General features: G+C 43.4%; 1 protein-coding gene across 1 annotated transcript in view; it reads right to left on the reverse strand.

Annotated features, from left to right (window-relative positions):
- The window catches only part of GTF2E2 (general transcription factor IIE subunit 2), a gene marked incomplete at its 5' end in the record, with an annotated part of 1,036,543 nt that overhangs the window by 203,963 nt on the left and 820,460 nt on the right, over nucleotides 1–12,120 (reverse strand). The window lies entirely within an intron of this gene.

The raw sequence follows: 12,120 nt of genomic DNA on the forward strand, positions 1-12,120 counted from the left end.
AATTGCTTGTAGGCCTGAGGAATGAAAAAAATATATTAAAAATGAAAAGAGACAGCATAGCACTTGAGTGCATTTATCTTTAGGCATGTCAATGCCTAGCTGAAGAAGTGCATGCCTTGAGGTACACTTCTTTCTAGAAGCATTCACGGCATGCTGTTTACAGAGCCACCTGATGAATGTCTAAATTTTTATATCAGATACACCTTCTCCTCCAAAAACCTGAAGACAAGGATGCCCACTCTTAGCTCCAGACACTTGATTTAGAAATCTCAAGTGGGTCGGGGGACAAATGACCAAAGGCTGCTGTTCCTCCTGTATAGAGAGGCATTTTGGCAATAAAAGAATGGAGGGTACAGGTCAGTCCAGGATGGACTTCTTGAACTATAACATTTCTCTAAAGGAGAGGTCGTACTGAAGACAGCTACAGGGTGGACAGGAGACATTTTGGAGGACTTCTATAGGTTGCTTTAAACTCAAAGGAGTTTTCTTTTTAATCTACTGTCTCAGAGCGTCATACAAACATTCTCACTCAAAGTCCTCTAAACCTGAAACATTTACACTACGCACAATATTCGGATGCATATATAAGCCCAAACATACTACTTGTTTTGCATTAGACATACTTACATAGTTAACCCCTTGCCTCCATCATCAGCTAGACATTTAATATGGCAGTCTCCTGCAGTTTATATAATTATTTGCTCTAGCCAATACAACTGTCTAGCTGATTTATAGCATTTTTTAAGGTTTCTGATTCCTAATCTTTACTGGAAGGATATTTCACCATCTAGGTATACTTTGAGTAATAAAACCATCTTTTTTAAATTTTTTTAGTTCTGTTAATGTTTGTTCTCAGCAAAATCCCCCTTTCTCTCATTCCTACAAGTTGATCTTTTAATGAAAAACATATGTCTTCCCTTAACACTTCTTCTTTAGATGCCCTGAATGCCAGGCACAATTTCTCTCTTATTAACCTAAAAATGAAGCTGTAAAGATTTAGATCTTTTAAACTTTCTTCACACTTTATATTTTCTAGAAATTTAATTTTAATGCATCTCCTTTGTACTGATTCAACAGTTAACAATATCTGTAATGGATAAAGTGCAAAAGGTTAAATTATACTCAGTAACTGTTCTTATTATATTAAGAATAATGTCTTTAAGATCTCTAGGTCCCTCAAATCCAATGTATCAGAGATTAATACAGTCTTTCCCATGGCTCTAACCTTAATGTCTTGTATATGTAACCTGAAATATAGATTACTACCAACAATTGTCCCAAGATCCCTAATCTGTTTTACCACTTCAAGTTCTTTTTTTTTGGTCCCCCTTGGCACATCATATAAACAGCCCAGCTCCCAATGCCCCATGGCCACACTGGGTCTAACAGCTAATTTCCTATTCTCCCTGGACTTACTCAGATACTGCTGAGACCAGTCATGGATTTTAAGAGCATCCTGGAGGTTTAGCTGTCTCCACTTCCATCCATCTTGGGGGTATTTTTTTATTTATATGCCCTATCTGCTTCCCAGCCACACCTTTCACATTCATTGAGATTCAAGGGCAACTCCCCTCTATGAACCATGCCTCCCCTCTAAGGAAGCATCATTAACAAATGGCTCTACCCATCCTTCCCTGCTACTCTGTCAGTCAGCAGAGCTGCTAATCAAACCCAGTTGACAAGGCCATGGTTAGTGCTTTATGCCTCTATCCCAGCAGAGTAGTTTACCACTTCAAGTTATTGACCACTCATTTCTAAACTCAATTCTTTGTGGTGTCCCACATACAAAACCTTACATTTTTATAATTAAAATTGAGACCTATTCCAGTTAAATACAAATCAAGTCCTTAAGATTGCTGACATCCATGCCAACTTTACAACTGCCTGCATATTTTCAGTCCCAAAATTTGTTGGGCATAGGCAAGCTGGCAAATACCACACTAAACACTGGCCTCAGAATTGACCCTTGCAGGATCCCCTTATTAACAGGTACCCCCTAGATGTTTTACCTTTTTTCTGTTCATTTTATGTTATGTACTTACCATAACTTGGCATCTATGCTGTCCTTCATTCTTCCTCACAGATGAGTGACAGACCCAATCCTCAGATCTGACTAAGTAGCATTTTTCACAGACTTGGATCCAAGTCTCGAGCTCCTCCCTCTACCCATAATGCTCCACCCTCTATCCAAACCTCCTCAGATTGAGTTTGCTGCCTAGCATCTAAAGGACAGATGTAGCGATGATAGAAGAGAGAAATAACTGGAGGCTCAAACAGGAATCAAAGGTTCCCATGAATTCCACAGGTCCTCTAGGAGTCACTAGGTTGGGGGATGGGCTGGGAGGGAAGTTGAGGAAGAATGAAGAAGGGTAACACAGATGCCTAATCATGGTAAATACATAACTTAAAAATCTGATGATGTCCTCTTCATTCTTCCTCACAGATGGGTCAGAGTCCTCAGCTACTTCACTCTTGGATCGCCTCAAGGAAGGATAACCTGGAGCACTGCCAAACCAAAGGCAGCTCTTCGTCTGGAAATAATGTCCCAACTTATACTGTGTGACAAAGGTATGAATTTTTGACCAAGTGGCTGCTGCACAAACATCGTCAATGGATACTCTGGAAGAGAAAGAAGCAGCAGCCACAGAACTGGTTGAATGTGCTCTAGGCGGGGGTGGCAACTGTAGTCATTCTTGGAGTAAATCACAGAAATGCAGTCCATAATCAATTTAGCTAATGTAATCTTAGAAACTGCTTGGCCTAAATGGTTAGATGAAAAGGACAAAAATAGTTGGCAAATTTTCTGTACTGTTTTGTTCTGTGAAGGCAAAAATGAAGCTGCCTATGGACATCAGGAAGGTGTAGCGTATATTGCCCTTTACTTGAAAAATTCAGAAAGAAAACTGGTAGTTGAATTGACTGATTCACATTAATTTCTGTGTCTACCTTAGGCATGAAGAAGGGATTGTTAAGAAGGGATAACCTGTCCTTATGGAAAATTATATATGGTGGTTTAACAGACAAGGCTTGGATTTCAGAAATGGCGATGGCCACCAAGAAGACAAGTCTTCCAAGAAAGAAACTTCATGTCACAGGTAGCTGCTGGTTCAAAAGGCCTTTGAGTTAACCCCTGGAGAACAACAGTAAGATCCCATGGAGGGGAGGGATCTTTTAATGGAGGCCTGAGTTGAAAAATTCCTTTCATGAAGGCCTTACATAATCTAGAAGTAGCCGGAGCTCCAAACAGATTCCCGGAATGGAAGTTTGACATGGCTGCCAGTTGAAGTCTGATGGTAGAAAAACTAGCTCCTTCTTTAAACAGAGACACAACAAAAAAGGAAGTTGGCTGAGATCAGAGCTGAAAAAGGACTGATGTTCTCTTTGCAAGCCCAAAAAACAAACCTTTCCCATTTGTTTTTGTAAACTTTTTTAGTAGAAGGTTTCTAAGAGGCTAACAAAATGTCTCGTAATGGGGAAGCAAACCTGGACCTCTGCACAATTATTGGAACTGGAGAAACCAAGCTGTTAGTTTCAGGGCATGTGGATTCCTGTGGTAACAATCTGAAAGGTGAGAAAGGAGATTCAACTGCCTCGCTTTCTGTAGAAACTTCGGAATAAATGGTAGAGGGGGTTGAGCATAAAGGAGTCTGGAGTGCCAATCGTGAACTAGAGCATCCCTTGGGGACTCCCACAATGGGGGGAATCAGACCAAAATACAGGCTGCATTTTTTTGTTCTGGGGAAGCAAATAGGTGACAGCATGGTTGGTCCCAATGGCTGAAGATCAGATTCGCTACTGATTGATTGAAGGACCACTCATGAGGGGTCAGAATGGATCCATCAGGATGTTGAATTTCCATGGTATGCGAGTTGCACCCAGAATGCAGTTTGAAGATATTTCCCATTCCCAGACTCTCATGGCCTCTCTGCACAAGGGATATGAAGGGTTCCCACCTTGTTTGTTGACATACCAGACTACATACATGTTTATCTGTATGAACTGCAACAGGTCCCAGAGGAAGAATGTCCAGAAAAGCTTGCAACATGAGAAGAACTGCTCTCATCTCCAGGACACTGATATGCAATCTAGTCTCTATGAGAGTCCACCATGTCTTGGACCATATTTCCCTTGAAATGTCCTCCCTACCCCACCCCACCACAACTGGGAAGCATTTGCGGTCACTGTGGCTGTGGGGGCAAGGTGAAGGAATGGTCTGGCAAGAATAAAATCGTCTGAAAGAAGCCACCACTGAAGATGCTTCCTGCAAACTGGAGACAACATGACAGGTACAAATAGGGTTGAGAAAGAATCAACCATTGAACAGCCACAGTCCTTTGAAGAACTCGCATAATGAATCTTGCCAGTGGAACAAAAGTGATGGCAGCCGCCATAGACCCAAGAGTTTGGAGTACAAGTCTTGCTGTTGGAGATCGTTGATGCAGAATAACTCTCTCAGTGTTTGAATGCATTGAAGGGGTAATGATGCTATCTGATTTGACGTGTACAGAAGGGCTTCAATGAATTCCAATTGCTGTACCGGCAAAGGCTTTGACTTTGTGAGGTTTATGGTGATGCCCAATGACTGGGAAAGGTGGAACAAATAATCCCTGGCTTGAATGAGTCGATGCCTGGTTGGGGCAGTTACAAGTCAGTCGTTCAAGGATAGAAACACTCGGAATGCCTGCCATCTCATGTGAGCTGGGACTACTGCCATGCACTTGGTAAACACCCAGGGGGCCATGGCCAGTCCAAAGGGCACAAGCCCTGAACTGGTAATGACTGGCTCTAACCCAGAAATGTAAGTGGCACCTTGAGCGTTTGTCTATTTTGATGTGATAGTACGCATCCTGGAAGTCTACTGAGCACATCCAATCATCCTTCTGCAGCAGAGGTAGGATGGACTGAACTGTAACCATCTGGAACTTTGCTTTTTTTTTTTTTTTTTTTTTTTTTAATACCAACAGGTTTAGTTTGCTTACATTCAGAATTGGTCTTAGGTCCCCAGTTTTAAAGAAGCGGGACTAAGTTCCATATCCTTTCTGTTCAGTTGGGACCTCTTGATGGCTCTTTTTTGCAGCAGCCTTTGAACTTCTATTGCCGCACACTCCCTCTGACTGGGTGGAACGTCGGGGAGTTTTGTTCATTTTTCTGGAAGCAACAGGGAAAAGGGGATATAATATCCTCTGGATATTATACATAGCACCCAGACGTTTGAGAGTTTGGTCCAGGCATCTGGGTGCAGCGAAAAGGGACCCCAACTGCCTCCAGAGTAGAGCAGTCTGGCAGCACTTCAGAGGCACTGTCAGGACCAGTAAGAGAAAAGTTCTCTGAAGCCCTGATGCTGCGGAGCTCCCCTGCCTCTGGGGTGGCATCTCCCATTGAAACTTCCCCCTCTGCCCCTGGGGAAAGATTCCACACATTGTTCTTGGGAAGGCCCTTGGGCCTTATGGAACCACGTTTTCCTACCACCTTTGTGATTTCTCGAAAAGATATGTTGAGAGGAAGACAACCTGACCCCGATGGCAGACAGGGTCTTCCCTTCCTGTTCAGTGCAGGTTAGGGTTTCTTTGACTGATGGCCCAAACAAAGAAGCATCAAAAAGGGAGGTAACAAAGGAGGGTTCCTATTAGAACCACGAAAATTAAAAATGTCGAATGGCTCAATAGCTGAATATTCAGTTACTCGAAATCGGTTTTGTGGGGGGCTGTGCCCCCCACACCCCCCACTAATTATATATCCCAACTCTGAGATCGCACTACAGTGAGAAAAGGGCAAATTTTCCAATCTTCACTGTACTGCGATCTCAGAAAAGCGATCTCGAGTAGCTGAAAATTTGGCTTTTCAGCCGTTTGACATTTTACACTTTCATGGTTCTAATAGGGACTCACAAAGGATACCTTGAAGGACTCCATGAAATCACAAAGCCACATCCAGGCATGTCTTCTAATCGCAATGCCTGAGCCAGCTGCCCATGCGGCACCCTCTGTAGCATGGGAAATAAGCCTCATGGAAGAATTAGACAGGGAAGAAAGTCACCAGTCGGGGAGATATCTTCCCGAAGTCCTCTGCCAACATGTTCTCTGTGAGAGTCAGAAAATTCCTTGACCAAATCACTCTGCAGTCTAGTAAAGTGTGCCACATAATTCACTGCTCTCAACAAGAAGGTGGCAGAGCCATACACGCTTAACAAAGCTGTCCATCGCTCTGGACTCCCTGTTCGGTGCATAGACAGAGGAGTTGTGCTCAGCCAGCTCCATCTGGGTAGCTGCTGCCACAACCATGGCATCGACCGTTATACCCTTATGCCAATGGGGACTGTCCTTGGGGGCGATAAACTTATACGGCTGTTTGGGTATTGGGTCGACTGTGTCCGGCTTAATCTACACCCAGCAGTCCACCAGGTCCACAAACTCCTCTGTCTGGGGGGGGGGGGGGGGGGGGAGTCACCCAAGAAGTAGACGGGCCTGCCCTGAAAACCACCAAAAACACAGACTCTTCCTGAGGAGGAGTTTCAGCCAACCCACCACCTCTTTGCCTCATGATCTCTAATATGTCTCTGAAGAAGACATCTTCCATTGACAATCTTGGAGATCCTCCACCTTTGTCAAAGTCCATGTCCTCAGTAATGAACTCCAATGGGGAGTCTATGTGCCTCCTCTTGCATGACTTCTTCTGAGAAATCTCTCCTGTGGGGTGCTCAGGGGATGTCTCAGAAGGGGGGGGGGTCTCCTCCAAGGGAAGTGTTTGGAACTTCTTGAGGCAGGCTGACCCTGGACATGCAAGCTAGCCTCTATTCTCTGATCCAAATGGAGATGACGGGGAAGATTATAGCTCAAGAAGGTCTGGTCTCTTTGAGAAGAGAAAACTCTCACCACAACCTGGAATGCTGACTGACCCAGAGAATCCCTCCCCAACTCCCCTAAAGCTGAAGCAACCAAGGAAGAAAAGGCTGGACCCCCTGGCCTGTGGCTCCTAGCAGGATCAGACCCGAGCTGTCAACTGCCAAAGCGCAGAGAGGAAGAGATAGCTTTGACAGAGTTAGAGCCGAAAACCTCCCTCCCGGATCCGAGACCCATTCTGATCCAATGACTTTGAAGCAGAAGTGGTCAAGGTAACTGCTGGAGTCAAGGAAAAAAGCCTCCATGGATCAGACACAGACTCTCCTAGGCAGCGGACATCCTGGGACTCAGATACCGAAGGTTGGACTGGAGAAGGAGACTGTACTGCAATGGGAGCACTCGCAGATCACAGAGGGGATGGAGTAGGCAATACCCCCATATGGATCTCAGTCTTAAGGATCTTCGTTACCATCCTGTAAATTTCAATTTCTGAAAGGCTCCTAGAAGACCTTGAGTAAGCCACAGATCCTGGTTAGGAATGTCTTGTCAGGATTTGGAGTACCCTGGACGACACTGTAGGGGATGATGATGTAACAGTACACTCCGGGTTCCGCAATCTTGGAGGGGATTTCGGCACCTGAAGGAGGAGGATCAGAAGCAGGTAACAGGCCTTTGAGAATGAGCTTATTTTTGGGATCAACGATCACTCTAGGATTAAACCCCTCGTAGATTTGGCAAGATAACCCGAGATGTTCAGGTTCTAAACAATGGACACACCTGATGTGCACGTCAGAATGTGGAATCTTGTGTCCACATTCTGAGCAGCGCTTAAACCCTGTAGGCTTGTCTGACTTTATCCTACACACAAAAAGCCCAGAACAGCAGAATAGCGCAAAGAGAAAAAAGGGCACAGAAACTAACCCAGACAGTTTACAAAAGGAACCCCCCCCACCCCCACCCACAGGGCGCTACCTAAGAAGGCATGGAAAGCAGAAGAAATGCAAGGCTCAAAAAGGGAGCTGGCACAGAAGAAGGAAAAGATAAAAGAACCCTAATGGCTGTGAAAACTATAGGTAGGGGAGGAAGAACAAAGATGGAAAACTACAAAAGTTATAAGAATAATAATGAAAAAGAAATTTAGCTGAACAGCCTTAACAATTCACTCTACTCGAGACTAGGGAAAACCACTTCTGTCACTGGTGGTGGGAAAAGAGATCGAAGGAGGTTTGGGTAGAGGGAGGAGCTAGAGATGCAGATCCAAGTCTGTGTAAAATGGGGCGGAGACGGATCTGAGGATCAGATCCATGACCCATCCGTGAGGAAGAATGAAGAGTACAGCATCAGATCCAGTTTATTATCCAGTTCAAAACATATGTATTTAAATTTAATTACCATTCAATTATTTGATAATGAGGTAAGGAGTTGAAGGCTTTGGAGACATCAGGATAAGTTATCAAAGAGTTTTTCCCTTCACTTACAAAACAAACTTATTTTCTCGTAGAAATTGGACTGACACATTAATGTGGATCTACATTTGCTAAATCCAAACCGTCTTGTTATCCATTTTCTATGCCATTTATTTTCTCTGATTAAATATTGTAATAAGAGCATCTCAAAACATTTACCAATGATTGAATTCAAACTCCTTGCTCTACAACTTGACACTTGATGCTTATTACACCCCCTAAAAATGGAAACAATGTATAATTTCTTCCAATCATTTGGGACCATACCATGATCCTTACTACAGGTAATATCAGGTAGCTGGACATATTACTAGCATCCACAAATAAGGAAGATTTTTTTCCATGCATGTTTGTAATCTATTAGCCCAGGCATAAAGACACAATATAAAGAGTAAGTACTGTAGGATTCCATCTTAAAAATTCTGGCATATAGTCACTTTACTTAAAGGTCACAAACAATCAGTTAATTCAGTTTCAACAAACATAATTTAGAAGGCAGAAGTGGCATAATGGTTTAGATCCTTGAATCTGAAGCTCAAGACAGAGTTTGATCCTGATTTCTGATCAGTACCAGTGTAGAGTTTGCATGCTCTCCACCTTGCTTCTGTGGGGTTTCTCCCACATCCCCAAAAAGCATGCTGAGTGTTTCCACCTCACATCCACCCTAAAAAACTGAATGAAGCCATATGCATCAGCACAGACTCTAGCTGGTGTCTATCACTTGTGTAGACCAGCTACTTTAGACATCAAATGTAGTGAGCAGTATTCAGTATCCTCTAAACAGGAGAACATTGCAGATTGTGCACTGTGCCAGGACTTGCCACTAAACTAAAACAGATTTTAAGTGATCTGGTCATGTCAACTTTTGCTGACAAAAAAGGACATGGGTGTATGAAAGTGATAAGGAAGTTGAAGACCTGGCTAACTCCAGCCTACACCAGGGACCCATTCTACTAGTGGAAGGGGTCTATATGGCTGTACTGGCCAGTGTCTACCTGCCATAAAGCCCATCAACCTCAGGTCAGTAAGTTAATAATAATCGGTGGCTAGTGTCCATGCCCAGCCTTGATAACCATGGATAGCTCTGTTGTGCAAAAGCTGGGCATAAAACCAGTCAACCAGCTAAACATGAACTAATAATTGTGACAGTTAATACAAGTTCACTGACAAGATGCAGCTTAGAAGTGGATGACATGACAGGAAGGAGGATGGTGAGGAGGAAACTGCACATCCTATGTATCCAAGATGGAAGAGTAGTGCAACAATCACTTGGCATGGGATCCAGAGTGTATTAAACAGGGGAAGGACAGACTAGAAATGAAGTGGCAACTGTAGTGAGGAACAGTCTTCTGAAGACAGTGAAGGAGATCACCAGAATTAGTGATAAATTCATGGCAATTAAACTCCAGTATAAAGACAGGGGAGTATTACATAACCACTGGCTCAATTTATGCCCCTTCACCACAGCTGTGATGGTGAGGAAGAAAGTGCATTAAAACAGCAGTTGCACGACAGCATAAGTTGATGCTGACAATGGGGACCATGAACGCTCACACTGAGAGACAGAACAGCAAATGAGGACTGCCTGGGCCCACAAAGGTGGGGGTAACAGGAATAAAAAAGGGGAGGCCATTCTAGATTTCTGTTGGGCAAATAGCTTAATGGTGGCCAACCCATGGCTCAGAGAGACATTCACAAGATCACATACTAGAGTGGTCAACATGCAACTCAGGTAGACCTCCTCTTAGTAAGCAGAGGGCATTGCAATAGGATGAGAGACTGCAAAGTCACCCTCAGTGAAAGAGTATGCCCACAGGATTCCACAGTCAGGTGCAAGCAGTGTTGAGAAAAGGCTTTAAGGTCAGAGACTAGGCTAAAGATCTGGAAGTGGACTACAAAGAAAGCACAACAGTTCAAGAAAATACTCTTATCTGAATCCTCTCAGGAAGAAGAGAAGATAGGTGGAGTCACAGAAGGAAGGCAGTATCTCAAGATAACGTGTGAAGGACTACAGAACAGATATGCAGCCAAGCTAGGTATGGAAATAAAATAGATAATGAAGGTTAATGGTGGAAGGCAGAAGTCCAAGAAGTTATCAAAAGAAAGGAAGAATGCAATAATAGGTGGGAGATAGAAAAGATGGACCAAGCTTAGAAAGAATACTGGCTGGCAAACAAGGAGGCTAAGACAGCAGTTACAATAGCAAAGAACAAGGCCATCAGAGGCGGTCTACCACTTCTTTAAAGTAACTCAGCAGAATGGACAAATAAATTGTCAGGATGAAAGATAAAGACAGAAAAATAAAGGAGATCATAAGGTATGCCACAGGACATCAAATGTACATTGAAGGAGTACTTCCAGGAGATTCTGAATGAAGAAAACCCTGCAGAAGCAGTACTGCCCCATACATAGTCTACAATGAAAGAGAGGACGAGCAGCCCAACCTAGAAGTGCAGCACTAAGGAAAATTGAAGTCAGAGAAAGAAACAGGCTCAGATGAGGTCATGACAGAAATGCTCAAGATATTGGGCAAGTTAGGTGAGAAATGGCTCTTGAGGGTACTCATGGCAGAATGGAAACAAAGTATTTCAGATGACTGCAGAATAGTCCTTCTAGTGCCAGTGTAAAAGAATAAAGGGACTATTTGTAACTGTGGGCAGTACAGAGGTATCAAACTCCTGTCACACTGCATGAAAGTGCTGGAGAGGGTGACTGATAAATGAATAAGCAGAGTATTAGAAAGTAAAATGGGAGATGAGCAGTTCAGATTTAGCTCAGGATACAACACAACCGACCCACTGTTTGCAGTGAGACAGACAGATAGCAAAAAATACTCTAGAGATGAGGCAAGAGTCCAACTGGGCATTCCTACACTTAGATGGGAGTACTCCAGAAATGAGGAAAGAGCCCAACTGGGCATTCCTATATTTAGAGAAAGCATATCACAAGGTCCTCAGAAAGCTGATTTGGGCAGTACTGAGATGGTCGAAGTCTCAGTAACAATGGTAGAATTAGTGCAGGCTATGCACAGGGGATCTAATGCCATAAGTATAAACAGTGTTTGGACTCAAAGGAGTTCCCTGTGGAAGTGAGTATGCATCAGGGCTCATACCTAAACCCACTCATACTGCTTTTGGAATACATTAGCAAACAGTTCAGAGGGGAAAGAACAACAAAGATGCAGTATGCTGTGTGGCATTACAAGCACATTCTGAACAAGAACTTCAGCAAATAAAGGAATGGAATGCAAAATTTGAAGGCTGAAAAGTACTAAGAAAAGACACCTGTCATGACAGCAAATGGGGAACTCAGATGAAGCTGAAATATGAGAAGGGAAATTAGTGGAATAGATGAATAGCTGGATGTGCTTGAGAAGGCTGACTGAGGAGAAGGAAATATGAATGAGGATGTCAAAGCTAGAATCAGAGGGGCTGCAGCCATCTAGCACAGACTATCAGAGGTAGTTTGTGTTAGATGACCTAACAAAGTACAGATATGTAAGTAAACTTACCATAACAGTAGATGCTCGAATGATCACTGCTGCAATAGCCTAAGCAATACATGTTATACCTTGCACAAGATAAAACAGATGGATAACTTTCAAAGCTTCAGGGCATCTTCCATGTACCAAAACTATTAGCTGCCAAAGCCTGGTTTGGGCACCAGGCCCTTCAGAGCTTTCTAGCCAAGACAGAATTGAAAGTTAAGCCCTGAAAGGACAATGATAGGAAAAGAAACAGTACAAGTCCACACCCTGGCATAAAATAAAACGACAAAATAAAGTGGATGGAGACAGGGAGCGGCTAATGCAGCAG

This window comes from Protopterus annectens, chromosome 17.part0 (assembly GCF_019279795.1).
Source record: "Protopterus annectens isolate FY-2018-M chromosome 17.part0, PAN1.0, whole genome shotgun sequence".
Lineage (NCBI taxonomy): Eukaryota > Metazoa > Chordata > Ceratodontiformes > Protopteridae > Protopterus > Protopterus annectens.